General features: G+C 54.0%; 58 non-coding genes across 58 annotated transcripts; all 58 read left to right on the top strand.

The window, feature by feature from the left end:
* Nucleotides 1-13: 13 nt before the first annotated feature.
* On the top strand, nt 14-129 carry LOC141260498 (U5 spliceosomal RNA). Its single transcript, XR_012319248.1, has one exon. It is a non-coding gene; the product is annotated as a U5 spliceosomal RNA (small nuclear RNA).
* A 332-nt stretch (nt 130-461) lies between these two features.
* Nucleotides 462-577, top strand: LOC141260237 (U5 spliceosomal RNA). Its single transcript, XR_012318995.1, has one exon. It is a non-coding gene; the product is annotated as a U5 spliceosomal RNA (small nuclear RNA).
* A 332-nt stretch (nt 578-909) lies between these two features.
* Nucleotides 910-1,025, top strand: LOC141260992 (U5 spliceosomal RNA). Its single transcript, XR_012319705.1, has one exon. It is a non-coding gene; the product is annotated as a U5 spliceosomal RNA (small nuclear RNA).
* A 332-nt stretch (nt 1,026-1,357) lies between these two features.
* On the top strand, nt 1,358-1,473 carry LOC141259922 (U5 spliceosomal RNA). Its single transcript, XR_012318688.1, has one exon. It is a non-coding gene; the product is annotated as a U5 spliceosomal RNA (small nuclear RNA).
* A 332-nt stretch (nt 1,474-1,805) lies between these two features.
* Nucleotides 1,806-1,921, top strand: LOC141259819 (U5 spliceosomal RNA). Its single transcript, XR_012318587.1, has one exon. It is a non-coding gene; the product is annotated as a U5 spliceosomal RNA (small nuclear RNA).
* Nucleotides 1,922-2,253: 332 nt separating this feature from the next.
* LOC141260542 (U5 spliceosomal RNA) lies at nt 2,254-2,369 on the top strand. Its single transcript, XR_012319289.1, has one exon. It is a non-coding gene; the product is annotated as a U5 spliceosomal RNA (small nuclear RNA).
* A 332-nt stretch (nt 2,370-2,701) lies between these two features.
* Nucleotides 2,702-2,817, top strand: LOC141260241 (U5 spliceosomal RNA). Its single transcript, XR_012318999.1, has one exon. It is a non-coding gene; the product is annotated as a U5 spliceosomal RNA (small nuclear RNA).
* A 332-nt stretch (nt 2,818-3,149) lies between these two features.
* Nucleotides 3,150-3,265, top strand: LOC141260869 (U5 spliceosomal RNA). Its single transcript, XR_012319587.1, has one exon. It is a non-coding gene; the product is annotated as a U5 spliceosomal RNA (small nuclear RNA).
* A 332-nt stretch (nt 3,266-3,597) lies between these two features.
* On the top strand, nt 3,598-3,713 carry LOC141259872 (U5 spliceosomal RNA). The gene has a single exon (XR_012318640.1). It is a non-coding gene; the product is annotated as a U5 spliceosomal RNA (small nuclear RNA).
* Nucleotides 3,714-4,045: 332 nt separating this feature from the next.
* On the top strand, nt 4,046-4,161 carry LOC141260993 (U5 spliceosomal RNA). The gene has a single exon (XR_012319706.1). It is a non-coding gene; the product is annotated as a U5 spliceosomal RNA (small nuclear RNA).
* A 332-nt stretch (nt 4,162-4,493) lies between these two features.
* On the top strand, nt 4,494-4,609 carry LOC141259722 (U5 spliceosomal RNA). The gene has a single exon (XR_012318492.1). It is a non-coding gene; the product is annotated as a U5 spliceosomal RNA (small nuclear RNA).
* A 332-nt stretch (nt 4,610-4,941) lies between these two features.
* On the top strand, nt 4,942-5,057 carry LOC141259847 (U5 spliceosomal RNA). Its single transcript, XR_012318615.1, has one exon. It is a non-coding gene; the product is annotated as a U5 spliceosomal RNA (small nuclear RNA).
* Nucleotides 5,058-5,389: 332 nt separating this feature from the next.
* LOC141260363 (U5 spliceosomal RNA) lies at nt 5,390-5,505 on the top strand. The gene has a single exon (XR_012319120.1). It is a non-coding gene; the product is annotated as a U5 spliceosomal RNA (small nuclear RNA).
* Nucleotides 5,506-5,837: 332 nt separating this feature from the next.
* LOC141259723 (U5 spliceosomal RNA) lies at nt 5,838-5,953 on the top strand. Its single transcript, XR_012318493.1, has one exon. It is a non-coding gene; the product is annotated as a U5 spliceosomal RNA (small nuclear RNA).
* Nucleotides 5,954-6,285: 332 nt separating this feature from the next.
* LOC141259720 (U5 spliceosomal RNA) lies at nt 6,286-6,401 on the top strand. Its single transcript, XR_012318490.1, has one exon. It is a non-coding gene; the product is annotated as a U5 spliceosomal RNA (small nuclear RNA).
* Nucleotides 6,402-6,733: 332 nt separating this feature from the next.
* Nucleotides 6,734-6,849, top strand: LOC141260436 (U5 spliceosomal RNA). Its single transcript, XR_012319188.1, has one exon. It is a non-coding gene; the product is annotated as a U5 spliceosomal RNA (small nuclear RNA).
* A 332-nt stretch (nt 6,850-7,181) lies between these two features.
* LOC141260040 (U5 spliceosomal RNA) lies at nt 7,182-7,297 on the top strand. The gene has a single exon (XR_012318802.1). It is a non-coding gene; the product is annotated as a U5 spliceosomal RNA (small nuclear RNA).
* Nucleotides 7,298-7,629: 332 nt separating this feature from the next.
* On the top strand, nt 7,630-7,745 carry LOC141260211 (U5 spliceosomal RNA). The gene has a single exon (XR_012318970.1). It is a non-coding gene; the product is annotated as a U5 spliceosomal RNA (small nuclear RNA).
* A 332-nt stretch (nt 7,746-8,077) lies between these two features.
* On the top strand, nt 8,078-8,193 carry LOC141260994 (U5 spliceosomal RNA). Its single transcript, XR_012319707.1, has one exon. It is a non-coding gene; the product is annotated as a U5 spliceosomal RNA (small nuclear RNA).
* A 332-nt stretch (nt 8,194-8,525) lies between these two features.
* On the top strand, nt 8,526-8,641 carry LOC141260333 (U5 spliceosomal RNA). Its single transcript, XR_012319090.1, has one exon. It is a non-coding gene; the product is annotated as a U5 spliceosomal RNA (small nuclear RNA).
* A 332-nt stretch (nt 8,642-8,973) lies between these two features.
* LOC141260150 (U5 spliceosomal RNA) lies at nt 8,974-9,089 on the top strand. The gene has a single exon (XR_012318909.1). It is a non-coding gene; the product is annotated as a U5 spliceosomal RNA (small nuclear RNA).
* A 332-nt stretch (nt 9,090-9,421) lies between these two features.
* LOC141260996 (U5 spliceosomal RNA) lies at nt 9,422-9,537 on the top strand. Its single transcript, XR_012319709.1, has one exon. It is a non-coding gene; the product is annotated as a U5 spliceosomal RNA (small nuclear RNA).
* A 332-nt stretch (nt 9,538-9,869) lies between these two features.
* Nucleotides 9,870-9,985, top strand: LOC141260345 (U5 spliceosomal RNA). The gene has a single exon (XR_012319102.1). It is a non-coding gene; the product is annotated as a U5 spliceosomal RNA (small nuclear RNA).
* Nucleotides 9,986-10,317: 332 nt separating this feature from the next.
* LOC141260997 (U5 spliceosomal RNA) lies at nt 10,318-10,433 on the top strand. Its single transcript, XR_012319710.1, has one exon. It is a non-coding gene; the product is annotated as a U5 spliceosomal RNA (small nuclear RNA).
* Nucleotides 10,434-10,753: 320 nt separating this feature from the next.
* LOC141259896 (U5 spliceosomal RNA) lies at nt 10,754-10,869 on the top strand. The gene has a single exon (XR_012318664.1). It is a non-coding gene; the product is annotated as a U5 spliceosomal RNA (small nuclear RNA).
* Nucleotides 10,870-11,200: 331 nt separating this feature from the next.
* Nucleotides 11,201-11,316, top strand: LOC141260972 (U5 spliceosomal RNA). The gene has a single exon (XR_012319686.1). It is a non-coding gene; the product is annotated as a U5 spliceosomal RNA (small nuclear RNA).
* Nucleotides 11,317-11,648: 332 nt separating this feature from the next.
* Nucleotides 11,649-11,764, top strand: LOC141260227 (U5 spliceosomal RNA). The gene has a single exon (XR_012318986.1). It is a non-coding gene; the product is annotated as a U5 spliceosomal RNA (small nuclear RNA).
* Nucleotides 11,765-12,096: 332 nt separating this feature from the next.
* LOC141261063 (U5 spliceosomal RNA) lies at nt 12,097-12,212 on the top strand. The gene has a single exon (XR_012319773.1). It is a non-coding gene; the product is annotated as a U5 spliceosomal RNA (small nuclear RNA).
* A 332-nt stretch (nt 12,213-12,544) lies between these two features.
* On the top strand, nt 12,545-12,660 carry LOC141260262 (U5 spliceosomal RNA). The gene has a single exon (XR_012319020.1). It is a non-coding gene; the product is annotated as a U5 spliceosomal RNA (small nuclear RNA).
* A 332-nt stretch (nt 12,661-12,992) lies between these two features.
* LOC141259826 (U5 spliceosomal RNA) lies at nt 12,993-13,108 on the top strand. Its single transcript, XR_012318594.1, has one exon. It is a non-coding gene; the product is annotated as a U5 spliceosomal RNA (small nuclear RNA).
* Nucleotides 13,109-13,440: 332 nt separating this feature from the next.
* LOC141260998 (U5 spliceosomal RNA) lies at nt 13,441-13,556 on the top strand. Its single transcript, XR_012319711.1, has one exon. It is a non-coding gene; the product is annotated as a U5 spliceosomal RNA (small nuclear RNA).
* A 332-nt stretch (nt 13,557-13,888) lies between these two features.
* On the top strand, nt 13,889-14,004 carry LOC141260212 (U5 spliceosomal RNA). The gene has a single exon (XR_012318971.1). It is a non-coding gene; the product is annotated as a U5 spliceosomal RNA (small nuclear RNA).
* A 332-nt stretch (nt 14,005-14,336) lies between these two features.
* On the top strand, nt 14,337-14,452 carry LOC141260203 (U5 spliceosomal RNA). The gene has a single exon (XR_012318962.1). It is a non-coding gene; the product is annotated as a U5 spliceosomal RNA (small nuclear RNA).
* Nucleotides 14,453-14,784: 332 nt separating this feature from the next.
* LOC141260214 (U5 spliceosomal RNA) lies at nt 14,785-14,900 on the top strand. Its single transcript, XR_012318973.1, has one exon. It is a non-coding gene; the product is annotated as a U5 spliceosomal RNA (small nuclear RNA).
* Nucleotides 14,901-15,232: 332 nt separating this feature from the next.
* On the top strand, nt 15,233-15,348 carry LOC141260068 (U5 spliceosomal RNA). The gene has a single exon (XR_012318830.1). It is a non-coding gene; the product is annotated as a U5 spliceosomal RNA (small nuclear RNA).
* A 332-nt stretch (nt 15,349-15,680) lies between these two features.
* On the top strand, nt 15,681-15,796 carry LOC141261065 (U5 spliceosomal RNA). Its single transcript, XR_012319775.1, has one exon. It is a non-coding gene; the product is annotated as a U5 spliceosomal RNA (small nuclear RNA).
* A 332-nt stretch (nt 15,797-16,128) lies between these two features.
* Nucleotides 16,129-16,244, top strand: LOC141260999 (U5 spliceosomal RNA). Its single transcript, XR_012319712.1, has one exon. It is a non-coding gene; the product is annotated as a U5 spliceosomal RNA (small nuclear RNA).
* Nucleotides 16,245-16,576: 332 nt separating this feature from the next.
* Nucleotides 16,577-16,692, top strand: LOC141259820 (U5 spliceosomal RNA). Its single transcript, XR_012318588.1, has one exon. It is a non-coding gene; the product is annotated as a U5 spliceosomal RNA (small nuclear RNA).
* A 332-nt stretch (nt 16,693-17,024) lies between these two features.
* Nucleotides 17,025-17,140, top strand: LOC141259828 (U5 spliceosomal RNA). Its single transcript, XR_012318596.1, has one exon. It is a non-coding gene; the product is annotated as a U5 spliceosomal RNA (small nuclear RNA).
* A 332-nt stretch (nt 17,141-17,472) lies between these two features.
* LOC141259953 (U5 spliceosomal RNA) lies at nt 17,473-17,588 on the top strand. Its single transcript, XR_012318718.1, has one exon. It is a non-coding gene; the product is annotated as a U5 spliceosomal RNA (small nuclear RNA).
* Nucleotides 17,589-17,920: 332 nt separating this feature from the next.
* On the top strand, nt 17,921-18,036 carry LOC141261000 (U5 spliceosomal RNA). Its single transcript, XR_012319713.1, has one exon. It is a non-coding gene; the product is annotated as a U5 spliceosomal RNA (small nuclear RNA).
* Nucleotides 18,037-18,368: 332 nt separating this feature from the next.
* Nucleotides 18,369-18,484, top strand: LOC141261001 (U5 spliceosomal RNA). Its single transcript, XR_012319714.1, has one exon. It is a non-coding gene; the product is annotated as a U5 spliceosomal RNA (small nuclear RNA).
* A 331-nt stretch (nt 18,485-18,815) lies between these two features.
* LOC141261002 (U5 spliceosomal RNA) lies at nt 18,816-18,931 on the top strand. The gene has a single exon (XR_012319715.1). It is a non-coding gene; the product is annotated as a U5 spliceosomal RNA (small nuclear RNA).
* A 332-nt stretch (nt 18,932-19,263) lies between these two features.
* LOC141261003 (U5 spliceosomal RNA) lies at nt 19,264-19,379 on the top strand. Its single transcript, XR_012319716.1, has one exon. It is a non-coding gene; the product is annotated as a U5 spliceosomal RNA (small nuclear RNA).
* A 332-nt stretch (nt 19,380-19,711) lies between these two features.
* On the top strand, nt 19,712-19,827 carry LOC141261005 (U5 spliceosomal RNA). The gene has a single exon (XR_012319717.1). It is a non-coding gene; the product is annotated as a U5 spliceosomal RNA (small nuclear RNA).
* Nucleotides 19,828-20,159: 332 nt separating this feature from the next.
* LOC141259897 (U5 spliceosomal RNA) lies at nt 20,160-20,275 on the top strand. Its single transcript, XR_012318665.1, has one exon. It is a non-coding gene; the product is annotated as a U5 spliceosomal RNA (small nuclear RNA).
* Nucleotides 20,276-20,607: 332 nt separating this feature from the next.
* LOC141261006 (U5 spliceosomal RNA) lies at nt 20,608-20,723 on the top strand. The gene has a single exon (XR_012319718.1). It is a non-coding gene; the product is annotated as a U5 spliceosomal RNA (small nuclear RNA).
* Nucleotides 20,724-21,055: 332 nt separating this feature from the next.
* Nucleotides 21,056-21,171, top strand: LOC141260041 (U5 spliceosomal RNA). Its single transcript, XR_012318803.1, has one exon. It is a non-coding gene; the product is annotated as a U5 spliceosomal RNA (small nuclear RNA).
* Nucleotides 21,172-21,503: 332 nt separating this feature from the next.
* On the top strand, nt 21,504-21,619 carry LOC141260043 (U5 spliceosomal RNA). Its single transcript, XR_012318805.1, has one exon. It is a non-coding gene; the product is annotated as a U5 spliceosomal RNA (small nuclear RNA).
* A 332-nt stretch (nt 21,620-21,951) lies between these two features.
* On the top strand, nt 21,952-22,067 carry LOC141260044 (U5 spliceosomal RNA). The gene has a single exon (XR_012318806.1). It is a non-coding gene; the product is annotated as a U5 spliceosomal RNA (small nuclear RNA).
* A 332-nt stretch (nt 22,068-22,399) lies between these two features.
* LOC141260086 (U5 spliceosomal RNA) lies at nt 22,400-22,515 on the top strand. The gene has a single exon (XR_012318846.1). It is a non-coding gene; the product is annotated as a U5 spliceosomal RNA (small nuclear RNA).
* A 332-nt stretch (nt 22,516-22,847) lies between these two features.
* Nucleotides 22,848-22,963, top strand: LOC141260576 (U5 spliceosomal RNA). Its single transcript, XR_012319320.1, has one exon. It is a non-coding gene; the product is annotated as a U5 spliceosomal RNA (small nuclear RNA).
* A 332-nt stretch (nt 22,964-23,295) lies between these two features.
* Nucleotides 23,296-23,411, top strand: LOC141260800 (U5 spliceosomal RNA). The gene has a single exon (XR_012319521.1). It is a non-coding gene; the product is annotated as a U5 spliceosomal RNA (small nuclear RNA).
* Nucleotides 23,412-23,743: 332 nt separating this feature from the next.
* LOC141259859 (U5 spliceosomal RNA) lies at nt 23,744-23,859 on the top strand. The gene has a single exon (XR_012318627.1). It is a non-coding gene; the product is annotated as a U5 spliceosomal RNA (small nuclear RNA).
* A 332-nt stretch (nt 23,860-24,191) lies between these two features.
* On the top strand, nt 24,192-24,307 carry LOC141260426 (U5 spliceosomal RNA). Its single transcript, XR_012319179.1, has one exon. It is a non-coding gene; the product is annotated as a U5 spliceosomal RNA (small nuclear RNA).
* Nucleotides 24,308-24,639: 332 nt separating this feature from the next.
* LOC141260811 (U5 spliceosomal RNA) lies at nt 24,640-24,755 on the top strand. The gene has a single exon (XR_012319532.1). It is a non-coding gene; the product is annotated as a U5 spliceosomal RNA (small nuclear RNA).
* Nucleotides 24,756-25,087: 332 nt separating this feature from the next.
* On the top strand, nt 25,088-25,203 carry LOC141259870 (U5 spliceosomal RNA). Its single transcript, XR_012318638.1, has one exon. It is a non-coding gene; the product is annotated as a U5 spliceosomal RNA (small nuclear RNA).
* Nucleotides 25,204-25,535: 332 nt separating this feature from the next.
* On the top strand, nt 25,536-25,651 carry LOC141261008 (U5 spliceosomal RNA). The gene has a single exon (XR_012319720.1). It is a non-coding gene; the product is annotated as a U5 spliceosomal RNA (small nuclear RNA).
* The last annotated feature ends 161 nt before the right edge of the window (nt 25,652-25,812 follow it).

The following is a 25,812-nucleotide window of genomic DNA, read 5'->3' on the forward strand; positions in this document are numbered from 1 at the left end:
GCCCTTGCCCAGTATACTCTGGCTTATCTTCAAAGCGTAAAAATCTTTCGCCTTTTACTAAAGATTTCAGTGGAGAGGAGCAAAACTGAGTTTTGTGGCAATTTTTGCATGCTCCAGCTTGCTGGGGCTTCCTTCATTTGGTTGAACAACAGAATGAGTGGGGGGTGGGCTTTCAGTGGGAGACTGAATCCTGTGGTTAGTTGGGAGGTGGCCCTCATTTGAATATTGTGGCCATGGACGGCCCCCTTCTGGGGAGCTGGAAGTGTAAGTGACGCTCTGGCAGCAGGATGGACCAGAACATGGAGCAGCCTATGGAAGATGATGGGCTGTCGCCCGGCTGGCTGTGTGTTGCCCTTTTTGTTTTTCCATCCCCAAAGGCCGCAGCCTCTTCTAGGTGGTCTCCCTGGGCCAAGGGAGGGCTGCGGCCAAGGCGGTAGGTCGGGAGGAGGCCCTTGCCCAGTATACTCTGGCTTCTCTTCAGAACGTAAAAATCTTTCGCCTTTTACTAAAGATCTCCGTGGAGAGAAGCAAAACCGAGTTTTGTGGCAATTTTTGCATGCTCCAGCTTGCTGGGGCTTCCTTCATTTGGTTGAACAACAGAATGAGTGGGGGGTGGGCTTTCAGTGGGAGACTGAATCCTGTGGTTGGTTGGGAGGTGGCCCTCATTTGAATATTGTGGCCATGGACGGCCCCCTTCTGGGGAGCTGGAAGTGTAAGTGACGCTCTGGCAGCAGGATGGACCAGAACATGGAGCAGCCTATGGAAGATGATGGGCTGTCACCCGGCTGGCTGTGTGTTGCCCTTTTTGTTTTTCCATCCCCAAAGGCCGCAGCCTCTTCTAGGTGGTCTCCCTGGGCCAAGGGAGGGCTGCGGCCATGGCGGTAGGTCGGGAGGAGGCCCTTGCCCAGTATACTCTGGCTTCTCTTCAGAACGTAAAAATCTTTCGCCTTTTACTAAAGATTTCCGTGGAGAGGAGCAAAACTGAGTTTTGTGGCAATTTTTGCATGCTCCAGCTTGCTGGGGCTTCCTTCATTTGGTTGAACAACAGAATGAGTGGGGGGTGGGCTTTCAGTGGGAGACTGAATCCTGTGGTTGGTTGGGAGGTGGCCCTCATTTGAATATTGTGGCCATGGACGGCCCCCTTCTGGGGAGCTGGAAGTGTAAGTGACGCTCTGGCAGCAGGATGGACGAGAACATGGAGCAGCCTATGGAAGATGATGGGCTGTCGCCCGGCTGGCTGTGTGTTGCCCTTTTTGTTTTTCCATCCCCAAAGGCCGCAGCCTCTTCTAGGTCGTCTCCGTGGGCCAAGGGAGGGCTGCGGCCATGGCGGTAGGTCGGGAGGAGGCCCTTGCCCAGTATACTCTGGCTTCTCTTCAGAACATAAAAATCTTTCGCCTTTTACTAAAGATTTCCGTGGAGAGGAGCAAAACTGAGTTTTGTGGCAATTTTTGCATGCTCCAGCTTGCTGGGGCTTCCTTCATTTGGTTGAACAACAGAATGAGTGGGGGGTGGGCTTTCAGTGGGAGACTGAATCCTGTGGTTGGTTGGGAGGTGGCCCTCATTTGAATATTGTGGCCATGGACGGCCCCCTTCTGGGGAGCTGGAAGTGTAAGTGACGCTCTGGCAGCAGGATGGACCAGAACATGGAGCAGCCTATGGAAGATGATGGGCTGTCGCCCGGCTGGCTGTGTGTTGCCCTTTTTGTTTTTCCATCCCCAAAGGCCGCAGCCTCTTCTAGGTGGTCTCCCTGGGCCAAGGGAGAGCTGCGGCCATGGCGGTAGGTCGGGAGGAGGCCCTTGCCCAGTATACTCTGGCTTCTCTTCAGAATGTAAAAATCTTTCGCCTTTTACTAAAGATTTCCGTGGAGAGGAGCAAAACTGAGTTTTGTGGCAATTTTTGCATGCTCCAGCTTGCTGGGGCTTCCTTCATTTGGTTGAACAACAGAATGAGTGGGGGGTGGGCTTTCAGTGGGAGACTGAATCCTGTGGTTGGTTGGGAGGTGGCCCTCATTTGAATATTGTGGCCATGGACGGGCCCCTTCTGGGGAGCTGGAAGTGTAAGTGACGCTCTGGCAGCAGGATGGACCAGAACATGGAGCAGCCTATGGAAGATGATGGGCTGTCGCCCGGCTGGCTGTGTGTTGCCCTTTTTGTTTTTCCATCCCCAAAGGCCGCAGCCTCTTCTAGGTGGTCTCCCTGGGCCAAGGGAGGGCTGCGGCCATGGCGGTAGGTCGGGAGGACGCCCTTGCCCAGTATACTCTGGCTTATCTTCAAAGCGTAAAAATCTTTCGCCTTTTACTAAAGATTTCAGTGGAGAGGAGCAAAACTGAGTTTTGTGGCAATTTTTGCCTGCTCCAGCTTGCTGGGGCTTCCTTCATTTGGTTGAACAACAGAATGAGTGGGGGGTGGGCTTTCAGTGGGAGACTGAATCCTGTGGTTAGTTGGGAGGTGGCCCTCATTTGAATATTGTGGCCATGGACGGCCCCCTTCTGGGGAGCTGGAAGTGTAAGTGACGCTCTGGCAGCAGGATGGACCAGAACATGGAGCAGCCTATGGAAGATGATGGGCTGTCGCCCGGCTGGCTGTGTGTTGCCCTTTTTGTTTTTCCATCCCCAAAGGCCGCAGCCTCTTCTAGGTGGTCTCCCTGGGCCAAGGGAGGGCTGCGGCCATGGCGGTAGGTCGGGAGGAGGCCCTTGCCCAGTATACTCTGGCTTCTCTTCAGAACGTAAAAATCTTTCGCCTTTTACTAAAGATCTCCGTGGAGAGGAGCAAAACCGAGTTTTGTGGCAATTTTTGCATGCTCCAGCTTGCTGGGGCTTCCTTCATTTGGTTGAACAACAGAATGAGTGGGGGGTTGGCTTTCAGTGGGAGACTGAATCCTGTGGTTGGTTGGGAGGTGGCCCTCATTTGAATATTGTGGCCATGGACGGCCCCCTTCTGGGGAGCTGGAAGTGTAAGTGACGCTCTGGCAGCAGGATGGACCAGAACATGGAGCAGCCTATGGAAGATGATGGGCTGTCACCCGGCTGGCTGTGTGTTGCCCTTTTTGTTTTTCCATCCCCAAAGGCCGCAGCCTCTTCTAGGTGGTCTCCCTGGGCCAAGGGAGGGCTGCGGCCATGGCGGTAGGTCGGGAGGAGGCCCTTGCCCAGTATACTCTGGCTTCTCTTCAGAACGTAAAAATCTTTCGCCTTTTACTAAAGATTTCCGTGGAGAGGAGCAAAACTGAGTTTTGTAGCAATTTTTGCATGCTCCAGCTTGCTGGGGCTTCCTTCATTTGGTTGAACAACAGAATGAGTGGGGGGTGGGCTTTCAGTGGGAGACTGAATCCTGTGGTTGGTTGGGAGGTGGCCCTCATTTGAATATTGTGGCCATGGACGGCCCCCTTCTGGGGAGCTGGAAGTGTAAGTGACGCTCTGGCAGCAGGATGGACCAGAACATGGAGCAGCCTATGGAAGATGATGGGCTGTCGCCCGGCTGGCTGTGTGTTGCCCTTTTTGTTTTTCCATCCCCAAAGGCCGCAGCCTCTTCTAGGTGGTCTCCCTGGGCCAAGGGAGGGCTGCGGCCATGGCGGTAGGTCGGGAGGAGGCCCTTGCCCAGTATACTCTGGCTTCTCTTCAGAACGTAAAAATCTTTCGCCTTTTACTAAAGATTTCCGTGGAGAGGAGCAAAACTGAGTTTTGTGGCCATTTTTGTATGCTCCAGCTTGCTGGGGCTTCCTTCATTTGGTTGAACAACAGAATGAGTGGGGGGTGGGCTTTCAGTGGGAGACTGAATCCTGTGGTTGGTTGGGAGGTGGCCCTCATTTGAATATTGTGGCCATGGACGGCCCCCTTCTGGGGAGCTGGAAGTGTAAGTGACGCTCTGGCAGCAGGATGGACCAGAACATGGAGCAGCCTATGGAAGATGATGGGCTGTCGCCCGGCTGGCTGTGTGTTGCCCTTTTTGTTTTTCCATCCCCAAAGGCCGCAGCCTCTTCTAGGTGGTCTCCCTGGGCCAAGGGAGGGCTGCGGCCATGGCGGTAGGTCGGGAGGAGGCCCTTGCCCAGTATACTCTGGCTTCTCTTCAGAACGTAAAAATCTTTCGCCTTTTACTAAAGATTTCCGTGGAGAGGAGCAAAACTGAGTTTTGTGGCAATTTTTGCATGCTCCAGCTTGCTGGGGCTTCCTTCATTTGGTTGAACAACAGAATGAGTGGGGGGTGGGCTTTCAGTGGGAGACTGAATCCTGTGGTTGGTTGGGAGGTGGCCCTCATTTGAATATTGTGGCCATGGACGGCCCCCTTCTGGGGAGCTGGAAGTGTAAGTGACGCTCTGGCAGCAGGATGGACCAGAACATGGAGCAGCCTATGGAAGATGATGGGCTGTCGCCCGGCTGGCTGTGTGTTGCCCTTTTTGTTTTTCCATCCCCAAAGGCCGCAGCCTCTTCTAGGTGGTTTCCCTGGGCCAAGGGAGGGCTGCGGCCATGGCGGTAGGTCGGGAGGAGGCCCTTGCCCAGTATGCTCTGGCTTCTCTTCAGAACGTAAAAATCTTTCGCCTTTTACTAAAGATTTCCGTGGAGAGGAGCAAAACTGAGTTTTGTTGCAATTTTTGCATGCTCCAGCTTGCTGGGGCTTCCTTCATTTGGTTGAACAACAGAATGAGTGGGGGGTGGGCTTTCAGTGGGAGACTGAATCCTGTGGTTGGTTGGGAGGTGGCCCTCATTTGAATATTGTGGCCATGGACGGCCCCCTTCTGGGGAGCTGGAAGTGTAAGTGACGCTCTGGCAGCAGGATGGACCAGAACATGGAGCAGCCTATGGAAGATGATGGGCTGTCGCCCAGCTGGCTGTGTGTTGCCATTTTTGTTTTTCCATCCCCAAAGGCCGCAGCCTCTTCTAGGTGGTCTCCCTGGGCCAAGGGAGGGCTGCGGCCATGGCGGTAGGTCGGGAGGAGGCCCTTGCCCAGTATACTCTGGCTTCTCTTCAGAACGTAAAAATCTTTCGCCTTTTACTAAAGATTTCCGTGGAGAGGAGCAAAACTGAGTTTTGTGGCAATTTTTGTATGCTCCAGCTTGCTGGGGCTTTCTTCATTTGGCTGAACAACAGAATGAGTGGGGGGTGGGCTTTCAGTGGGAGACTGAATCCTGTGGTTGGTTGGGAGATGGCCCTCATTTGAATATTGTGGCCATGGACGGCCCCCTTCTGGGAAGCTGGAAGTGTAAGTGACGCTCTGGCAGCAGGATGGACCAGAACATGGAGCAGCCTATGGAAGATGATGGGCTGTCGCCCGGCTGGCTGTGTGTTGCCCTTTTTGTTTTTCCATCCCCAAAGGCCGCAGCCTCTTCTAGGTGGTCTCCCTGGGCCAAGGGAGGGCTGCGGCCATGGCGGTAGGTCGGGAGGAGGCCCTTGCCCAGTATTCTCTGGCTTCTCTTAAGAACGTAAAAATCTTTCGCCTTTTACTAAAGATTTCCGTGGAGAGGAGCAAAACTGAGTTTTGTGGCAATTTTTGCATGCTCCAGCTTGCTGGGGCTTCCTTCATTTGGTTGAACAACAGAATGAGTGGGGGGTGGGCTTTCAGTGGGAGACTGAATCCTGTGGTTGGTTGGGAGGTGGCCCTCATTTGAATATTGTGGCCATGGACGGCCCCCTTCTGGGGAGCTGGAAGTGTAAGTGACGCTCTGGCAGCAGGATGGACCAGAACATGGAGCAGCCTATGGAAGATGATGGGCTGTCGCCCGGCTGGCTGTGTGTTGCCCTTTTTGTTTTTCCATCCCCAAAGGCCGCAGCCTCTTCTAGGTGGTTTCCCTGGGCCAAGGGAGGGCTGCGGCCATGGCGGTAGGTCGGGAGGAGGCCCTTGCCCAGTATGCTCTGGCTTCTCTTCAGAACGTAAAAATCTTTCGCCTTTTACTAAAGATTTCCGTGGAGAGGAGCAAAACTGAGTTTTGTTGCAATTTTTGCATGCTCCAGCTTGCTGGGGCTTCCTTCATTTGGTTGAACAACAGAATGAGTGGGGGGTGGGCTTTCAGTGGGAGACTGAATCCTGTGGTTGGTTGGGAAGTGGCCCTCATTTGAATATTGTGGCCATGGACGGCCCCCTTCTGGGGAGCTGGAAGTGTAAGTGACGCTCTGGCAGCAGGATGGACCAGAACATGGAGCAGCCTATGGAAGATGATGGGCTGTCGCCCAGCTGGCTGTGTGTTACCATTTTTGTTTTTCCATCCCCAAAGGCCGCAGCCTCTTCTAGGTGGTCTCCCTGGGCCAAGGGAGGGCTGCGGCCATGGCGGTAGGTCGGGAGGAGGCCCTTGCCCAGTATACTCTGGCTTCTCTTCAGAACGTAAAAATTTTTCGCCTTTTACTAAAGATTTCCGTGGAGAGGAGCAAAACTGAGTTTTGTGGCAATTTTTGAATGCTCCAGCTTGCTGGGGCTTCCTTCATTTGGCTGAACAACAGAATGAGTGGGGGGTGGGCTTTCAGTGGGAGACTGAATCCTGTGGTTGGTTGGGAGATGGCCCTCATTTGAATATTGTGGCCATGGACGGCCCCCTTCTGGGAAGCTGGAAGTGTAAGTAACGCTCTGGCAGCAGGATGGACCAGAACATGGAGCAGCCTATGGAAGATGATGGGCTGTCGCCCGGCTGGCTGTGTGTTGCCCTTTTTGTTTTTCCATCCCCAAAGGCCGCAGCCTCTTCTAGGTGGTCTCCCTGGGCCAAGGGAGGGCTGCGGCCATGGCGGTAGGTCGGGAGGAGGCCCTTGCCCAGTATACTCTGGCTTCTCTTAAGAACGTAAAAATCTTTCGCCTTTTACTAAAGATTTCTGTGGAGAGGAGCAAAACTGAGTTTTGTGGCAATTTTTGCATGCTCCAGCTTGCTGGGGCTTCCTTCATTTGGTTGAACAACAGAATGAGTGGGGGGTGGGCTTTCAGTGGGAGACTGAATCCGGTGGTTGGTTGGGAGGTGGCCCTCATTTGAATATTGTGGCCATGGACGGCCCCCTTCTGGGGAGCTGGAAGTGTAAGTGACGCTTTGGCAGCAGGATGGACCAGAACATGGAGCAGCCTATGGAAGATGATGGGCTGTCGCCCGGCTGGCTGTGTGTTGCCCTTTTTGTTTTTCCATCCCCAAAGGCCGCAGCCTCTTCTAGGTGGTCTCCCTGGGCCAAGGGAGGGCTGCGGCCATGGCGGTAGGTCGGGAGGAGGCCCTTACCCAGTATACTCTGGCTTCTCTTCAGAACGTAAAAATCTTTCGCCTTTTACTAAAGATTTCTGTGGAGAGGAGCAAAACTGAGTTTTGTGGCAATTTTTGCATGCTCCAGCTTGCTGGGGCTTCCTTCATTTGGTTGAACAACAGAATGAGTGGGGGGTGGGCTTTCAGTGGGAGACTGAATCCTGTGGTTGGTTGGGAGGTGGCCCTCATTTGAATATTGTGGCCATGGAAGGCCCCCTTCTGGGGAGCTGGAAGTGTAAGTGACGATCTGGCAGCAGGATGGACCAGAACATGGAGCAGCCTATGGAAGATGATGGGCTGTCGCCCGGCTGGCTGTGTGTTGCCCTTTTTGTTTTTCCATCCCCAAAGGCCGCAGCCTCTTCTAGGTGGTCTCCCTGGGCCAAGGGAGGGCTACGGCCATGGCGGTAGGTCGGGAGGAGGCCCTTGCCCAGTATACTCTGGCTTCTCTTCAGAACGTAAAAATCTTTCGCCTTTTACTAAAGATTTCCGTGGAGAAGAGCAAAACTGAGTTTTGTGGCAATTTTTGCATGCTCCAGCTTGCTGGGGCTTCCTTCATTTGGTTGAACAACAGAATGAGTGGGGGGTGGGCTTTCAGTGGGAGACTGAATCCTGTGGTTGGTTGGGAGGTGGCCCTCATTTGAATATTGTGGCCATGGACGGCCCCCTTCTGGGGAGCTGGAAGTGTAAGTGACGCTCTGGCAGCAGGATGGACCAGAACATGGAGCAGCCTATGGAAGATGATGGGCTGTCGCCCGGCTGGCTGTGTGTTGCCCTTTTTGTTTTTCCATCCCCAAAGGCCGCAGCCTCTTCTAGGTGGTCTCCCTGGGCCAAGGGAGGGCTGCGGCCATGGCGGTAGGTCGGGAGGAGGCCCTTGCCTAGTATACTCTGGCTTCTCTTCAGAACGTAAAAATCTTTCGCCTTTTACTAAAGATTTCCGTGGAGAGGAGCAAAACTGAGTTTTGTGGCAATTTTTGCATGCTCCAGCTTGCTGGGGCTTCCTTCATTTGGTTGAACAACAGAATGAGTGGGGGGTGGGCTTTCAGTGGGAGACTGAATCCTGTGGTTGGTTGGGAGGTGGCCCTCATTTGAATATTGTGGCCATGGACGGCCCCCTTCTGGGGAGCTGGAAGTGTAAGTGACGCTTTGGCAGCAGGATGGACCAGAACATGGAGCAGCCTATGGAAGATGATGGGCTGTCGCCCGGCTGGCTGTGTGTTGCCCTTTTTGTTTTTCCATCCCCAAAGGCCGCAGCCTCTTCCAGGTGGTCTCCCTGGGCCAAGGGAGGGCTGCGGCTATGGCGGTAGGTCGGGAGGAGGCCCTTGCCCAGTATACTCTGGCTTCTCTTCAGAACATAAAAATCTTTCGCCTTTTACTAAAGATTTCTGTGGAGAGGAGCAAAACTGAGTTTTGTGGCAATTTTTGCATGCTCCAGCTTGCTGGGGCTTCCTTCATTTGGTTGAACAACAGAATGAGTGGGGGGTGGGCTTTCAGTGGGAGACTGAATCCTGTGGTTGGTTGGGAGGTGGCCCTCATTTGAATATTGTGGCCATGGACAGCCCCCTTCTGGGGAGCTGGAAGTGTAAGTGACGCTCTGGCAGCAGGATGGACCAGAACATGGAGCAGCCTATGGAAGATGATGGGCTGTCGCCCGGCTGGCTGTGTGTTGCCCTTTTTGTTTTTCCATCCCCAAAGGCCGCAGCCTCTTCTAGGTGGTCTCCCTGGGCCAAGGGAGGGCTGCGGCCATGGCGGTAGGTCGGGAGGAGGCCCTTGCCCAGTATACTCTGGCTTCTCTTCAGAACGTAAAAATCTTTCGCCTTTTACTAAAGATTTCCGTGGCGAGGAGCTAAACTGAGTTTTGTGGCAATTTTTGCATGCTCCAGCTTGCTGGGGCTTCCTTCATTTGGTTGAACAACAGAATAAGTGGGGGGTGGGTTTTCGGTGGGAGACTGAATCCTGTGGTTGGTTGGGAGGTGGCCCTCATTTGAATATTGTGGCCATGAACGGCCCCCTTCTGGTGAGCTGGAAGTGTAAGTGACGCTCTGGCAGCAGGATGGACCAGAACATGGAGCAGCCTATGGAAGATGATGGGCTGTCGCCCGGCTGGCTGTGTGTTGCCCTTTTTGTTTTTCCATCCCCAAAGGCCGCAGCCTCTTCTAGGTGGTCTCCCTGGGCCAAGGGAGGGCTGCGGCCATGGCGGTAGGTCGGGAGGAGGCCCTTGCCCAGTATACTCTGGCTTCTCTTCAGAACGTAAAAATCTTTCGCCTTTTACTAAAGATTTCCGTGGAGAGGAGCAAAACTGAGTTTTGTGGCAATTTTTGCATGCTCCAGCTTGCTGGGGCTTCCTTCATTTGGTTGAACAACAGAATGAGTGGGGGGTGGGCTTTCAGTGGAAGACTGAATCCTGTGGTTGGTTGGGAGGTGGCCCTCATTTGAATATTGTGGCCATGGACAGCCCCCTTCTGGGGAGCTGGAAGTGTAAGTGACGCTCTGGCAGCAGGATGGACCAGAACATGGAGCAGCCTATGGAAGATGATGGGCTTTCGCCCGGCTGGCTGTGTGTTGCCCTTTTTGTTTTTCCATCCCCAAAGGCCGCAGCCTCTTCTAGGTGGTCTCCCTGGGCCAAGGGAGGGCTGCGGCCATGGCGGTAGGTCGGGAGGAGGCCCTTGCCCAGTATACTCTGGCTTCTCTTCAGAACGTAAAAATCTTTCGCCTTTTACTAAAGATTTCCGTGGCGAGGAGCTAAACTGAGTTTTGTGGCAATTTTTGCATACTCCAGCTTGCTGGGGCTTCCTTCATTTGGTTGAACAACAGAATAAGTGGGGGGTGGGTTTTCGGTGGGAGACTGAATCCTGTGGTTGGTTGGGAGGTGGCCCTCATTTGAATATTGTGGCCATGGACGGCCCCCTTCTGGTGAGCTGGAAGTGTAAGTGACGCTCTGGCAGCAGGATGGACCAGAACATGGAGCAGCCTATGGAAGATGATGGGCTGTCGCCCGGCTGGCTGTGTGTTGCCCTTTTTGTTTTTCCATCCCCAAAGGCCGCAGCCTCTTCTAGGTGGTCTCCCTGGGCCAAGGGAGGGCTGCGGCCATGGCGCTAGGTCGGGAGGAGGCCCTTGCCCAGTATACTCTGGCTTCTCTTCAGAACGTAAAAATCTTTCGCCTTTTACTAAAGATTTCCGTGGAGAGGAGCAAAACTGAGTTTTGTGGCAATTTTTGCATGCTCCAGCTTGCTGGGGCTTCCTTCATTTGGTTGAACAACAGAATGAGTGGGGGGTGGGCTTTCAGTGGGAGACTGAATCCTGTGGTTGGTTGGGAGGTGGTCCTCATTTGAATATTATAGCCATGGACTACACCCTTCTGGGGAGCTGGAAGTGTAAGTGACGCTCTGGCAGCAGGATGGAGCAGCCTATGGAAGATGATGGGCTGTCGCCCGGCTGGCTGTGTGTTGCCCTTTTTGTTTTTCCATCCCCAAAGGCCGCAGCCTCTTCTAGGTGGTCTCCCTGGGCCAAGGGAGGGCTGCGGCCATGGCGGTAGGTCGGGAGGAGGCCCTTGCCCAGTATTCTCTGGCTTCTCTTCAGAACGTAAAAATCTTTCGCCTTTTACTAAAGATTTCCGTGGAGAGGAGCAAAACTGAGTTTTGTGGCAATTTTTGCATGCTCCAGCTTGCTGGGGCTTCCTTCATTTGGTTGAACAACAGAATGAGTGGGGGTGGGCTTTCAGTGGGAGACTGAATCCTGTGGTTGGTTGGGAGGTGGCCCTCATTTGAATATTGTGGCCATGGACGGCCCCCTTCTGGGGAGCTGGAAGTGTAAGTGACGCTCTGGCAGCAGGATGGACCAGAACATGGAGCAGCCTATGGAAGATGATGGGCTGTCGCCCGGCTGGCTGTGTGTTGCCCTTTTTGTTTTTCCATCCCCAAAGGCCGCAGCCTCTTCTAGGTGGTCTCCCTGGGCCAAGGGAGGGCTGCGGCCATGGCGGTAGGTCGGGAGGAGGCCCTTGCCCAGTATACTCTGGCTTCTCTTCAGAACGTAAAAATCTTTCGCCTTTTACTAAAGATTTCCGTGGAGAGGAGCAAAACTGAGTTTTGTGGCAATTTTTGCATGCTCCAGCTTGTTGGGGCTTCCTTCATTTGGTTGAACAACAGAATGAGTGGGGGGTGGGCTTTCAGTGGGAGACTGAATCCTGTGGTTGGTTGGGAGGTGGCCCTCTTTTGAATATTGTGGCCATGGACGGCCCCCTTCTGGGGAGCTGGGAGTGTAAGTGACGCTCTGGCAGCAGGATGGACCAGAACATGGAGCAGCCTATGGAAGATGATGGGCTGTCGCCCGGCTGGCTGTGTGTTGCCCTTTTTGTTTTTCCATCCCCAAAGGCCGCAGCCTCTTCTAGGTGGTCTCCCTGGGCCAAGGGAGGGCTGCGGCCATGGCGGTAGGTCGGGAGGAGGCCCTTGCCCAGTATACTCTGGCTTCTCTTCAGAACGTAAAAATCTTTCGCCTTTTACTAAAGATTTACGTGGAGAGGAGCAAAACTGAGTTTTGTGGCAATTTTTGCATGCTCCAGCTTGCTGGGGCTTCCTTCATTTGGTTGAACAACAGAATGAGTGGGGGGTGGGCTTTCAGTGGGAGACTGAATCCTGTGGTTGGTTGGGAGGTGGCCCTCATTTGAATATTGTGGCCATGGACGGCCCCCTTCTGGGGAGCTGGAAGTGTAAGTAACGCTCTGGCAGCAGGATGGACCAGAACATGGAGCAGCCTATGGAAGATGATGGGCTGTCACCCGGCTGGCTGTGTGTTGCCCTTTTTGTTTTTCCATCCCCAAAGGCAGCAGCCTCTTCTAGGTGGTCTCCCTGGGCCAAGGGAGGGCTGCGGCCATGGCGGTAGGTCGGGAGGAGGCCCTTGCCCAGTATACTCTGGCTTCTCTTCAGAACGTAAAAATCTTTCGCCTTTTACTAAAGATTTCCGTGGAGAGGAGCTAAACTGAGTTTTGTGGCAATTTTTGCATGCTCCAGCTTGCTGGGGCTTCCTTCATTTGGTTGAACAACAGAATGAGTGGGGGGTGGGTTTTCGGTGGGAGACTGAATCCTGTGGTTGGTTGGGAGGTGGCCCTCATTTGAATATTGTGGCCATGGACGGCCTCCTTCTGGTGAGCTGGAAGTGTAAGTGACGCTCTGGCAGCAGGATGGACCAGAACATGGAGCAGCCTATGGAAGATGATGGGCTGTCGCCCGGCTGGCTGTGTGTTGCCCTTTTTGTTTTTCCATCCCCAAAGGCCGCAGCCTCTTCTAGGTGGTCTCCCTGGGCCAAGGGAGGGCTGCGGCCATGGCGGTAGGTCGGGAGGAGGCCCTTGCCCAGTATACTCTGGCTTCTCTTCAGAACGTAAAAATTTTTCGCCTTTTACTAAAGATTTCTGTGGAGAGGAGCAAAACTGAGTTTTGTGGCAATTTTTGCATGCTCCAGCTTGCTGGGGCTTCTTTCATTTGGTTGAACAACAGAATGAGTGGGGGGTGGGCTTTCAGTGGGAGACTGAATCCTGTGGTTGGTTGGGAGGTGGCCCTCATTTGAATATTGTGGCCATGGACGGCCCCCTTCTGGGGAGCTGGAAGTGTAAGTGACGCTCTGGCAGCAGGATGGACCAGAACATGGAGCAGCCTATGGAAGATGATGGGCTGTCGCCCGGCTGGCTGTGTGTTGCCCTTTTTGTTTTTCCATCCCCAAAGGCCGCAGCCTCTTCTAGGTGGTCTCCCTGGGCCAAGGGAGGGCTGCGGCCATGGCGGTAGGTCGGGAGGAGGCCCTTGCCCAGTATACTCTGGCTTCTCTTCAGAACGTAAAAATCTTTCGCCTTTTACTAAAGATTTCCGTGGAGAGGAGTAAAACTGAGTTTTGTGGCAATTTTTGCATGCTCCAGCTTGCTGGGGCTTCCTTCATTTGGTTGAACAACAGAATGAGTGGGGGGTGGGCTTTCAGTGGGAGACTGAATCCTGTGGTTGGTTGGGAGGTGGCCCTCATTTGAATATTGTGGCCATGGACGGCCCCCTTCTGGGGAGCTGGAAGTGTAAGTGACGCTCTGGCAGCAGGATGGACCAGAACATGGAGCAGCCTATGGAAGATGATGGGCTGTCGCCCGGCTGGCTGTGTGTTGCCCTTTTTGTTTTTCCATCCCCAAAGGCCGCAGCCTCTTCTAGGTGGTCTCCCTGGGCCAAGGGAGGGCTGCGGCCATGGCGGTAGGTCGGGAGGAGGCCCTTGCCCAGTATACTCTGGCTTCTCTTCAGAACGTAAAAATCTTTCGCCTTTTACTAAAGATTTCCGTGGAGAGGAGCAAAACTGAGTTTTGTGGCAATTTTTGCATGCTCCAGCTTGCTGGGGCTTCCTTCATTTGGTTGAACAACAGAATGAGTGGGGGGTGGGCTTTCAGTGGGAGACTGAATCCTGTGGTTGGTTGGGAGGAGGCCCTCTTTTGAATATTGTGGCCATGGACGGCCCCCTTCTGGGGAGCTGGAAGTGTAAGTGACGCTCTGGCAGCAGGATGGACCAGAACATGGAGCAGCCTATGGAAGATGATGGGCTGTCGCCCGGCTGGCTGTGTGTTGCCCTTTTTGTTTTTCCATCCCCAAAGGCCGCAGCCTCTTCTAGGTGGTCTTCCTGGGCCAAGGGAGGGCTGCGGCCATGGCGGTAGGTCGGGAGGAGGCCCTTGCCCAGTATACTCTGGCTTCTCTTCAGAACGTAAAAATCTTTCGCCTTTTACTAAAGATTTCCGTGGAGAAGAGCAAAACTGAGTTTTGTGGCAATTTTTGCATGCTCCAGCTTGCTGGGGCTTCCTTCATTTGGTTGAACAACAGAATGAGTGGGGGGTGGGCTTTCAGTGGGAGACTGAATCCTGTGGTTGGTTGGGAGGTGGCCCTCATTTGAATATTGTGGCCATGGACGGCCCCCTTCTGGGGAGCTGGAAGTGTAAGTGACGCTCTGGCGGCAGGATTGACCAGAACATGGAGCAGCCTATGGAAGATGATGGGCTGTCGCCCGGCTGGCTGTGTGTTGCCCTTTTTGTTTTTCCATCCCCAAAGGCCGCAGCCTCTTCTAGGTGGTCTCCCTGGGCCAAGGGAGGGCTGCGGCCATGGCGGTAGGTCGGGAGGAGGCCCTTGCCCAGTATATTCTGGCTTCTCTTCAGAACGTAAAAATCTTTCGCCTTTTACTAAAGGTTTCCGTGGAGAGGAGCAAAACTGAGTTTTGTGGCAATTTTTGCATGCTCCAGCTTGCTGGGGCTTCCTTCATTTGGTTGAACAACAGAATGAGTGGGGGGTGGGCTTTCAGTGGGAGACTGAATCCTGTGGTTGGTTGGGAGGTGGCCCTCTTTTGAATATTGTGGCCATGGACGGCCCCCTTCTGGGGAGCTGGAAGTGTAAGTGACGCTCTGGCAGCAGGATGGACCAGAACATGGAGCAGCCTATGGAAGATGATGGGCTGTCGCCCGGCTGGCTGTGTGTTGCCCTTTTTGTTTTTCCATCCCCAAAGGCCGCAGCCTCTTCTAGGTGGTCTTCCTGGGCCAAGGGAGGGCTGCGGCCATGGCGGTAGGTCGGGAGGAGGCCCTTGCCCAGTATACTCTGGCTTCTCTTCAGAACGTAAAAATCTTTCGCCTTTTACTAAAGATTTCCGTGGAGAAGAGCAAAACTGAGTTTTGTGGCAATTTTTGCATGCTCCAGCTTGCTGGGGCTTCCTTCATTTGGTTGAACAACAGAATGAGTGGGGGGTGGGCTTTCAGTGGGAGACTGAATCCTGTGGTTGGTTGGGAGGTGGCCCTCATTTGAATATTGTGGCCATGGACGGCCCCCTTCTGGGGAGCTGGAAGTGTAAGTGACGCTCTGGCGGCAGGATTGACCAGAACATGGAGCAGCCTATGGAAGATGATGGGCTGTCGCCCGGCTGGCTGTGTGTTGCCCTTTTTGTTTTTCCATCCCCAAAGGCCGCAGCCTCTTCTAGGTGGTCTCCCTGGGCCAAGGGAGGGCTGCGGCCATGGCGGTAGGTCGGGAGGAGGCCCTTGCCCAGTATACTCTGGCTTCTCTTCAGAACGTAAAAATCTTTCGCCTTTTACTAAATATTTCCGTGGAGAGGAGCAAAACTGAGTTTTGTGGCAATTTTTGCATGCTCCAGCTTGCTGGGGCTTCCTTCATTTGGTTGAACAACAGAATGAGTGGGGGGTGGGCTTTCAGTGGGAGACTGAATCCTGTGGTTGGTTGGGAGGTGGCCCTCATTTGAATATTGTGGCCATGGACGGCCCCCTTCTGGGGAGCTGGAAGTGTAAGTGACGCTCTGGCAGCAGGATGGACCAGAACATGGAGCAGCCTATGGAAGATGATGGGCTGTCGCCCGGCTGGCTGTGTGTTGCCCTTTTTGTTTTTCCATCCCCAAAGGCTGCAGCCTCTTCTAGGTGGTCTCCCTGGGCCAAGGGAGGGCTGCGGCCATGGCGGTAGGTCGGGAGGAGGCCCTTGCCCAGTATACTCTGGCTTCTCTTCAGAACGTAAAAATCTTTCGCCTTTTACTAAAGATTTCCGTGGAGAGGAGCAAAACTGAGTTTTGTGGGAATTTTTGCATGCTCCAGCTTGCTGGGGCTTCCTTCATTTGGTTGAACAACAGAGTGAGTGGGGGGTGGGCTTTCAGTGGGAGACTGAATCCTGTGGTTGGTTGGGAAGTGGCCCTCATTTGAATATTGAGGCCATGGACGGCCCCCTTCTGGGGAGCTGGAAGTGTAAGTGACGCTCTGGCAGCAGGATGGACCAGAACATGGAGCAGCCTATGGAAGATGATGGGCTGTCGCCCGGCTGGCTGTGTGTTGCCCTTTTTGTTTTTCCATCCCCAAAGGCCGCAGCCTCTTCTAGCTGGGCTCCCTGGGCCAAGGGAGGGCTGCGGCCATGGCAGTAGGTCGGGAGGAGGCCCTTGCCCAGTATACTCTGGCTTCTCTTCAGAACGTAAAAATCTTTCGCCTTTTACTAAAGATTTCCGTGGAGAGGAGCAAAACTGAGTTTTGTGGCAATTTTTGCATGCTCCAGCTTGCTGGGGCTTCCTTCATTTGGTTGAACAACAGAATGAGTGGGGGGTGGGCTTTCAGTGGGAGACTGAATCCTGTGGTTGGTTGGGAGGTGGCCCTCATTTGAATATTGTGGCCATGGACGGCCCCCTTCTGGGGAGCTGGAAGTGTAAGTGACGCTCTGGCAGCAGGATGGACCAGAACATGGAGCAGCCTATGGAAGATGATGGGCTGTCGCCCGGCTGGCTGTGTGTTGCCCTTTTTGTTTTTCCATCCCCAAAGGCCGCAGCCTCTTCTAGGTGGTCTCCCTGGGCCAAGGGAGGGCTGCGGCCATGGCGGTAGGTCGGGAGGAGGCCCTTGCCCAGTATACTCTGGCTTCTCTTCAGAATGTAAAAATCTTTCGCCTTTTACTAAAGATTTCCGTGGAGAGGAGCAAAACTGAGTTTTGTGGCAATTTTTGCATGCTCCAGCTTGCTGGGGCTTCCTTCATTTGGTTGAACAACAGAATGAGTGGGGGGTGGGCTTTCAGTGGGAGACTGAATCCTGTGGTTGGTTGGGAGGTGGCCCTCATTTGAATATTGAGGCCATGGACAGCCCCCTTCTGGGGAGCTGGAAGTGTAAGTGACGCTCTGGCAGCAGGATGGACCAGAACATGGAGCAGCCTATGGAAGATGATGGGCTGTCGCCCGGCTGGCTGTGTGTTGCCCTTTTTGTTTTTCCATCCCCAAAGGCCGCAGCCTCTTCTAGGTGGTCTCCCTGGGCCAAGGGAGGGCTGCGGCCATGGCGGTAGGTCGGGAGGAGGCCCTTGCCCAGTATACTCTGGCTTCTCTTCAGAATGTAAAAATCTTTTGCCTTTTACTAAAGATTTCCGTGGAGAGGAGCAAAACTGAGTTTTGTGGCAATTTTTGCATGCTCCAGCTTGCTGGGGCTTCCTTCATTTGGTTGAACAACAGAATGAGTGGGGGGTGGGCTTTCAGTGGGAGACTGAATCCTGTGGTTGGTTGGGAGGTGGCCCTCATTTGAATATTGTGGCCATGGACGGCCCCCTTCTGGGGAGCTGGAAGTGTAAGTGACGCTCTGGCAGCAGGATGGACCAGAACATGGAGCAGCCTATGGAAGATGATGGGCTGTCGCCCGGCTGGCTGTGTGTTGCCCTTTTTGTTTTTCCATCCCCAAAGGCCGCAGCCTCTTCTAGGTGGTCTCCCTGGGCCAAGGGAGGACTGCGGCCATGGCGGTAGGTCGGGAGGAGGCCCTTGCCCAGTATACTCTGGCTTCTCTTCAGAACGTAAAAATCTTTCGCCTTTTACTAAAGATTTCCGTGGAGAGGAGCAAAACTGAGTTTTGTGGCAATTCTTGCATGCTCCAGCTTGCTGGGGCTTCCTTCATTTGGTTGAACAACAGAATGAGTGGGGGGTGGGCTTTCAGTGGGAGATTGAATCCTGTGGTTGGTGTGGAGGTGGCCCTCATTTGAATATTGTGGCCATGGATGGCCCCCTTCTGGGAAGCTGGAAGTGTAAGTGACGCTCTGGCAGCAGGATGGACCAGAACATGGAGCAGCCTATGGAAGATGATGGGCTGTCGCCCGGCTGGCTGTGTGTTGCCCTTTTTGTTTTTCCATCCCCAAAGGCCGCAGCCTCTTCTAGGTGGTCTCCCTGGGCCAAGGGAGGGCTGCGGCCATGGCGGTAGGTCGGGAGGAGGCCCTTGCCCAGTATACTCTGGCTTCTCTTCAGAACGTAAAAATCTTTCGCCTTTTACTAAAGATTTCCGTGGAGAGGAGCAAAACTGAGTTTTGTGGCAATTTTTGCATGCTCCAGCTTGCTGGGGCTTCCTTCATTTGGTTGAACAACAGAATGAGTGGGGGGTGGGCTTTCAGTGGGAGACTGAATCCTGTGGTTGGTTGGGAGGTGGCCCTCATTTGAATATTGTGGCCATGGACGGCCCCCTTCTGGGGAGCTGGAAGTGTAAGTGACCCTCTGGCAGCAGGATGGACCAGAACATGGAGCAGCCTATGGAAGATGATGGGCTGTCGCCCGGCTGGCTGTGTGTTGCCATTTTTGTTTTTCCATCCCCAAAGGCCGCAGCCTCTTCTAGGTGGTCTCCCTGGGCCAAGGGAGGGCTGCGGCCATGGCGGTAGGTCGGGAGGAGGCCCTTGCCCAGTATACTCTGGCTTCTCTTCAGAACGTAAAAATCTTTCGCCTTTTACTAAAGATTTCCGTGGAGAGGAGCAAAACTGAGTTTTGTGGCAATTTTTGCATGCTCCAGCTTGCTGGGGCTTCCTTCATTTGGTTGAACAACAGAATGAGTGGGGGGTGGGCTTTCAGTGGGAGACTGAATCCTGTGGTTGGTTGGGAGGTGGCCCTCATTTGAATATTGTGGCCATTGACGGCCCCTTCTGGGGAGCTGGAAGTGTAAGTGACGCTCTGGCAGCAGGATGGACCAGAACATGGAGCAGCCTATGGAAGATGATGGGCTGTCGCCCGGCTGGCTGTGTGTTGCCCTTTTTGTTTTTCCATCCCCAAAGGCCGCAGCCTCTTCTAGGTGGTCTCCCTGGGCCAAGGGAGGGCTGCGGCCATGGCGGTAGGTCGGGAGGAGGCCCTTGCCCAGTATACTCTGGCTTCTCTTCAGAACGTAAAAATCTTTCGCCTTTTACTAAAGATTTCCGTGGAGAGGAGCAAAACTGAGTTTTGTGGCAATTTTTGCATGCTCCAGCTTGCTGGGGCTTCCTTCATTTGGTTGAACAACAGAATGAGTGGGGGGTGGGCTTTCAGTGGGAGACTGAATCCTGTGGTTGGTTGGGAGGTGGTCCTCATTTGAATATTGTGGCCATGGACGGCCCCCTTCTGGGGAGCTGGAAGTGTAAGTGACGCTCTGGCAGCAGGATGGACCAGAACATGGAGCAGCCTATGGAAGATGATGGGCTGTCGCCCGGCTGGCTGTGTGTTGCCCTTTTTGTTTTTCCATCCCCAAAGGCCGCAGCCTCTTCTAGGTGGTCTCCCTGGGCCAAGGGAGGGCTGCGGCCATGGCGGTAGGTCGGGAGGAGGCCCTTGCCCAGTATACTCTGGCTTCTCTTCAGAACGTAAAAATCTTTCGCCTTTTACTAAAGATTTCCGTGGAGAGGAGCAAAACTGAGTTTTGTGGCAATTTTTGCATGCTCCAGCTTGCTGGGGCTTCCTTCATTTGGTTGAACAACAGAATGAGTGGGGGGTGGGCTTTCAGTGGGAGATTGAATCCTGTGGTTGGTTGGGAGGTGGCCCTCATTTGAATATTGTGGCCATGGATGGCTCCCTTCTGGGGAGCTGGAAGTGTAAGTGACGCTCTGGCAGCAGGATGGACCAGAACATGGAGCAGCCTATGGAAGATGATGGGCTGTCGCCCGGCTGGCTGTGTGTTGCCCTTTTTGTTTTTCCATCCCCAAAGGCCGCAGCCTCTTCTAGGTGGTCTCCCTGGGCCAAGGGAGGGCTGCGGCCATGGCGGTAGGTCGGGAGGAGGCCCTTGCCCAGTATACTCTGGCTTCTCTTCAGAACGTAAAAATCTTTCGCCTTTTACTAAAGATTTCCGTGGAGAGGAGCAAAACTGAGTTTTGTGGCAATTTTTGCATGCTCCAGCTTGCTGGGGCTTCCTTCATTTGGTTGAACAACAGAATGAGTGGGGGGTGGGCTTTCAGTGGGAGACTGAATCCTGTGGTTGGTTGGGAGGTGGCCCTCATTTGAATATTGTGGCCATGGACGGCCCCCTTCTGGGGAGCTGGAAGTGTAAGTGACGCTCTGGCAGCAGGATGGACCAGAACATGGAGCAGCCTATGGAAGATGATGGGCTGTCGCCCGGCTGGCTGTGTGTTGCCCTTTTTGTTTTTCCATCCCCAAAGGCCGCAGCCTCTTCTAGGTGGTCTCCCTGGGCCAAGGGAGGGCTGCGGCCATGGCGGTAGGTCGGGAGGAGGCCCTTGCCCAGTATTCTCTGGCTTCTCTTCAGAACGTAAAAATCTTTCGCCTTTTACTAAAGATTTCCGTGGAGAGGAGCAAAACTGAGTTTTGTGGCAATTTTTGCATGCTCCAGCTTGCTGGGGCTTCCTTCATTTGGTTGAACAACAGAATGAGTGGGGGGTGGGCTTTCAGTGGGAGACTGAATCCTGTGGTTGGTTGGGAGGTGGCCCTCATTTGAATATTGTGGCCATGGACGGCCCCCTTCTGGGTAGCTGGAAGTGTAAGTGACGCTCTGGCAGCAGGATGGACCAGAACATGGAGCAGCCTATGGAAGATGATGGGCTGTCGCCCGGCTGGCTGTGTGTTGCCCTTTTTGTTTTTCCATCCCCAAAGGCCGCAGCCTCTTCTAGGTGGTCTCCCTGGGCCAAGGGAGGGCTGCGGCCATGGCGGTAGGTCGGGAGGAGGCCCTTGCCTAGTATACTCTGGCTTCTCTTCAGAACGTAAAAATCTTTCGCCTTTTACTAAAGATTTCCGTGGAGAGGAGCAAAACTGAGTTTTGTGGCAATTTTTGCATGCTCCAGCTTGCTGGGGCTTCCTTCATTTGGTTGAACAACAGAATGAGTGGGGGGTGGGCTTTCAGTGGGAGACTGAATCCTGTGGTTGGTTGGGAGGTGGCCCTCATTTGAATATTGTGGCCATGGACGGCCCCCTTCTGGGGAGCTGGAAGTGTAAGTGACGCTCTGGCAGCAGGATGGACCAGAACATCGAGCAGCCTATGGAAGATGATGGGCTGCCGCCCGGCTGGCTGTGTATTGCCCTTTTTGTTTTTCCATCCCCAAAGGCCGCAGCCTCTTCTAGGTGGTCTCCCTGGGCCAAGGGAGGGCTGCGGCCATGGCGGTAGGTCGGGAGGAGGCCCTTGCCCAGTATACTCTGGCTTCTCTTCAGAACGTAAAAATCTTTCGCCTTTTACTAAAGATTTCTGTGGAGAGGAGCAAAACTGAGTTTTGTGGCAATTTTTGCATGCTCCAGCTTGCTGGGGCTTCCTTCATTTGGTTGAACAACAGAATGAGTGGGGGGTGGGCTTTCAGTGGGAGACTGAATCCTGTGGTTGGTTGGGAGGTGGCCCTCATTTGAATATTGTGGCCATGGACGGCCCCCTTCTGGGGAGCTGGAAGTGTAAGTGACGCTCTGGCAGCAGGATGGACCAGAACATGGAGCAGCCTATGGAAGATGATGGGCTGTCGCCCGGCTGGCTGTGTGTTGCCCTTTTTGTTTTTCCATCCCCAAAGGCTGCAGCCTCTTCTAGGTGGTCTCCCTGGGCCAAGGGAGGGCTGCGGCCATGGCGGTCGGTCGGGAGTAGGCCCTTGCCCAGTATACTCTGGCTTCTCTTCAGAACGTAAAAATCTTTCGCCTTTTACTAAAGATTTCTGTGGAGAGGAGCAAAACTGAGTTTTGTGGCAATTTTTGCATGCTCCAGCTTGCTGGGGCTTCCTTCATTTGGTTGAACAACAGAATGAGTGGGGGGTGGGCTTTCAGTGGGAGACTGAATCCTGTGGTTGGTTGGGAGGTGGCCCTCATTTGAATATTGTGGCCATGGACGGCCCCCTTCTGGGGAGCTGGAAGTGTAAGTGACGCTCTGGCAGCAGGATGGACCAGAACATGGAGCAGCCTATGGAAGATGATGGGCTGTCGCCCGGCTGGCTGTGTGTTGCCCTTTTTGTTTTTCCATCCCCAAAGGCCGCAGCCTCTTCTAGGTGGTCTCCCTGGGCCAAGGGAGGGCTGCGGCCATGGCGGTAGGTCGGGAGGAGGCCCTTGCCCAGTATACTCTGGCTTCTCTTCAGAACGTAAAAATCTTTCGCCTTTTACTAAAGATTTCTGTGGAGAGGAGCAAAACTGAGTTTTGTGGCAATTTTTGCATGCTCCAGCTTGCTGGGGCTTCCTTCATTTGGTTGAACAACAGAATGAGTGGGGGGTGGGCTTTCAGTGGGAGACTGAATCCTGTGGTTGGTTGGGAGGTGGCCCTCATTTGAATATTGTGGCCATGGACGGCCCCCTTCTGGGGAGCTGGAAGTGTAAGTGACGCTCTGGCAGCAGGATGGACCAGAACATGGAGCAGCCTATGGAAGATGATGGGCTGTCGCCCGGCTGGCTGTGTGTTGCCCTTTTTGTTTTTCCATCCCCAAAGGCCGCAGCCTCTTCTAGGTGGTCTCCCTGGGCCAAGGGAGGGCTGCGGCCATGGCGGTAGGTCGGGAGGAGGCCCTTGCCCAGTATACCCTGGCTTCTCTTCAGAACGTAAAAATCTTTCGCCTTTTACTAAAGATTTCCGTGGAGAGGAGCAAAACTGAGTTTTGTGGCAATTTTTGCATGCTCCAGCTTGCTGGGGCTTCCTTCATTTGGTTGAACAACAGAATGAGTGGGGGGTGGGCTTTCAGTGGGAGACTGAATCCTGTGGTTGGTTGGGAGGTGGCCCTCATTTGAATATTGTGGCCATGGACGGCCCCCTTCTGGGGAGCTGGAAGTGTAAGTGACGCTCTGGCAGCAGGATGGACCAGAACATGGAGCAGCCTATGGAAGATGATGGGCTGTCGCCCGGCTGGCTGTGTGTTGCCCTTTTTGTTTTTCCATCCCCAAAGGCCGCAGCCTCTTCTAGGTGGTCTCCCTGGGCCAAGGGAGGGCTGCGGCCATGGCGGTAGGTCGGGAGGAGGCCCTTGCCCAGTATACTCTGGCTTTTCTTCAGAACATAAAAATTTTTCGCCTTCTACTAAAGATTTCTGTGGAGAGGAGCAAAACTGAGTTTTGTGGCAATTTTTGCATGCTCCAGCTTGCTGGGGCTTCCTTCATTTGGTTGAACAACAGAATGAGTGGGGGGTGGGCTTTCAGTGGGAGACTGAATCCTGTGGTTGGTTGGGAGGTGGCCCTCATTTGAATATTGTGGCCATGGACGGCCCCCTTCTGGGGAGCTGGAAGTGTAAGTGACGCTCTGGCAGCAGGATGGACTAGAACATGGAGCAGCCTATGGAAGATGATGGGCTGTCGCCCGGCTGGCTGTGTGATGCCCTTTTTGTTTTTCCATCCCCAAAGGCCACAGCCTCTTCTAGGTGGTCTCCCTGGGCCAAGGGAGGGCTGCGGCCATGGCGGTAGGTCGGGAGGAGGCCCTTGCCCAGTATACTCTGGCTTCTCTTCAGAACGTAAAAATCTTTCGCCTTTTACTAAAGATTTCCGTGGAGAGGAGCAAAACTGAGTTTTGTTGCAATTTTTGTATGCTCCAGCTTGCTGGGGCTTCCTTCATTTGGTTGAACAACAGAATGAGTGGGGGGTGGGCTTTCAGTGGGAGACTGAATCCTGTGGTTGGTTGGGAGGTGGCCCTCATTTGAATATTGTGGCCATGGACGGCCCCCTTCTGGGGAGCTGGAAGTGTAAGTGACGCTCTGGCAGCAGGATGGACCAGAACATGGAGCAGCCTATGGAAGATGATGGGCTGTCGCCCAGCTGGCTGTGTGTTGCCTTTTTTGTTTTTCCATCCCCAAAGGCCGCAGCCTCTTCTAGGTGGTCTCCCTGGGCCAAGGGAGGGCTGCGGCCATGGCAGTAGGTCGGGAGGAGGCCCTTGCCCAGTATACTCTGGCTTCTCTTCAGAACGTAAAAATCTTTCGCCTTTTACTAAAGATTTCCGTGGAGAGGAGCAAAACTGAGTTTTGTGGCAATTTTTGTATGCTCCAGCTTGCTGGGGCTTCCTTCATTTGGTTGAACAACAGAATGAGTGGGGGGTGGGCTTTCAGTGGGAGACTGAATCCTGTGGTTGGTTGGGAGGTGGCCCTCATTTGAATATTGTGGCCATGGACGGCCCCCTACTGGGGAGCTGGAAGTGTAAGTGACGCTCTGGCAGCAGGATGGACCAGAACATGGAGCAGCCTATGGAAGATGATGGGCTGTCGCCCGGCTGGCTGTGTGTTGCCCTTTTTGTTTTTCCATCCCCAAAGGCCGCAGCCTCTTCTAGGTGGTCTCCCTGGGCCAAGGGAGGGCTGCGGCCATGGCGGTAGGTCGGGAGGAGGCCCTTGCCCAGTATACTCTGGCTTCTCTTCAGAACGTAAAAATCTTTCGCCTTCTACTAAAGATTTCTGTGGAGAGGAGCAAAACTGAGTTTTGTGGCAATTTTTGCATGCTCCAGCTTGCTGGGGCTTCCTTCATTTGGTTGAACAACAGAATGAGTGGGGGGTGGGCTTTCAGTGGGAGACTGAATCCTGTGGTTGGTTGGGAGGTGGCCCTCATTTGAATATTGTGGCCATGGACGGCCCCCTTCTGGGGAGCTGGAAGTGTAAGTGACGCTCTGGCAGCAGGATGGACTAGAACATGGAGCAGCCTATGGAAGATGATGGGCTGTCGCCCGGCTGGCTGTGTGATGCCCTTTTTGTTTTTCCATCCCCAAAGGCCGCAGCCTCTTCTAGGTGGTCTCCCTGGGCCAAGGGAGGGCTGCGGCCATGGCGGTAGGTCGGGAGGAGGCCCTTGCCCAGTATACTCTGGCTTCTCTTCAGAACGTAAAAATCTTTCGCCTTTTACTAAAGATTTCCGTGGAGAGGAGCAAAACTGAGTTTTGTTGCAATTTTTGTATGCTCCAGCTTGCTGGGGCTTCCTTCATTTGGTTGAACAACAGAATGAGTGGGGGGTGGGCTTTCAGTGGGAGACTGAATCCTGTGGTTGGTTGGGAGGTGGCCCTCATTTGAATATTGTGGCCATGGACGGCCCCCTTCTGGGGAGCTGGAAGTGTAAGTGACGCTCTGGCAGCAGGATGGACCAGAACATGGAGCAGCCTATGGAAGATGATGGGCTGTCGCCCAGCTGGCTGTGTGTTGCCTTTTTTGTTTTTCCATCCCCAAAGGCCGCAGCCTCTTCTAGGTGGTCTCCCTGGGCCAAGGGAGGGCTGCGGCCATGGCGGTAGGTCGGGAGGAGGCCCTTGCCCAGTATACTCTGGCTTCTCTTCAGAACGTAAAAATCTTTCGCCTTTTACTAAAGATTTCCGTGGAGAGGAGCAAAACTGAGTTTTGTGGCAATTTTTGTATGCTCCAGCTTGCTGGGGCTTCCTTCATTTGGTTGAACAACAGAATGAGTAGGGGGTGGGCTTTCAGTGGGAGACTGAATCCTGTGGTTGGTTGGGAGGTGGCCCTCATTTGAATATTGTGGCCATGGACGGCCCCCTACTGGGGAGCTGGAAGTGTAAGTGACGCTCTGGCAGCAGGATGGACCAGAACATGGAGCAGCCTATGGAAGATGATGGGCTGTCGCCCGGCTGGCTGTGTGTTGCCCTTTTTGTTTTTCCATCCCCAAAGGCCGCAGCCTCTTCTAGGTGGTCTCCCTGGGCCAAGGGAGGGCTGCGGCCATGGCGGTAGGTCGGGAGGAGGCCCTTGCCCAGTATACTCTGGCTTCTCTTCAGAACGTAAAAATCTTTCGCCTTTTACTAAAGATTTCCGTGGAGAGGAGCAAAACTGAGTTTTGTGGCAATTTTTGCATGCTCCAGCTTGCTGGGGCTTCCTTCATTTGGTTGAACAACAGAATGAGTGGGGGGTGGGCTTTCAGTGGGAGACTGAATCCTGTGGTTGGTTGGGAGGTGGCCCTCATTTGAATATTGTGGCCATGGACGGCCCCCTTCTGGGGAGCTGGAAGTGTAAGTGACGCTCTGGCAGCAGGATG

Source organism: Phyllobates terribilis, unplaced genomic scaffold (genome assembly GCF_046119375.1).
Source record: "Phyllobates terribilis strain yellow unplaced genomic scaffold, ASM4611937v1 Scaffold_3__8_contigs__length_932513732, whole genome shotgun sequence".
NCBI lineage: Eukaryota > Metazoa > Chordata > Amphibia > Anura > Dendrobatidae > Phyllobates > Phyllobates terribilis.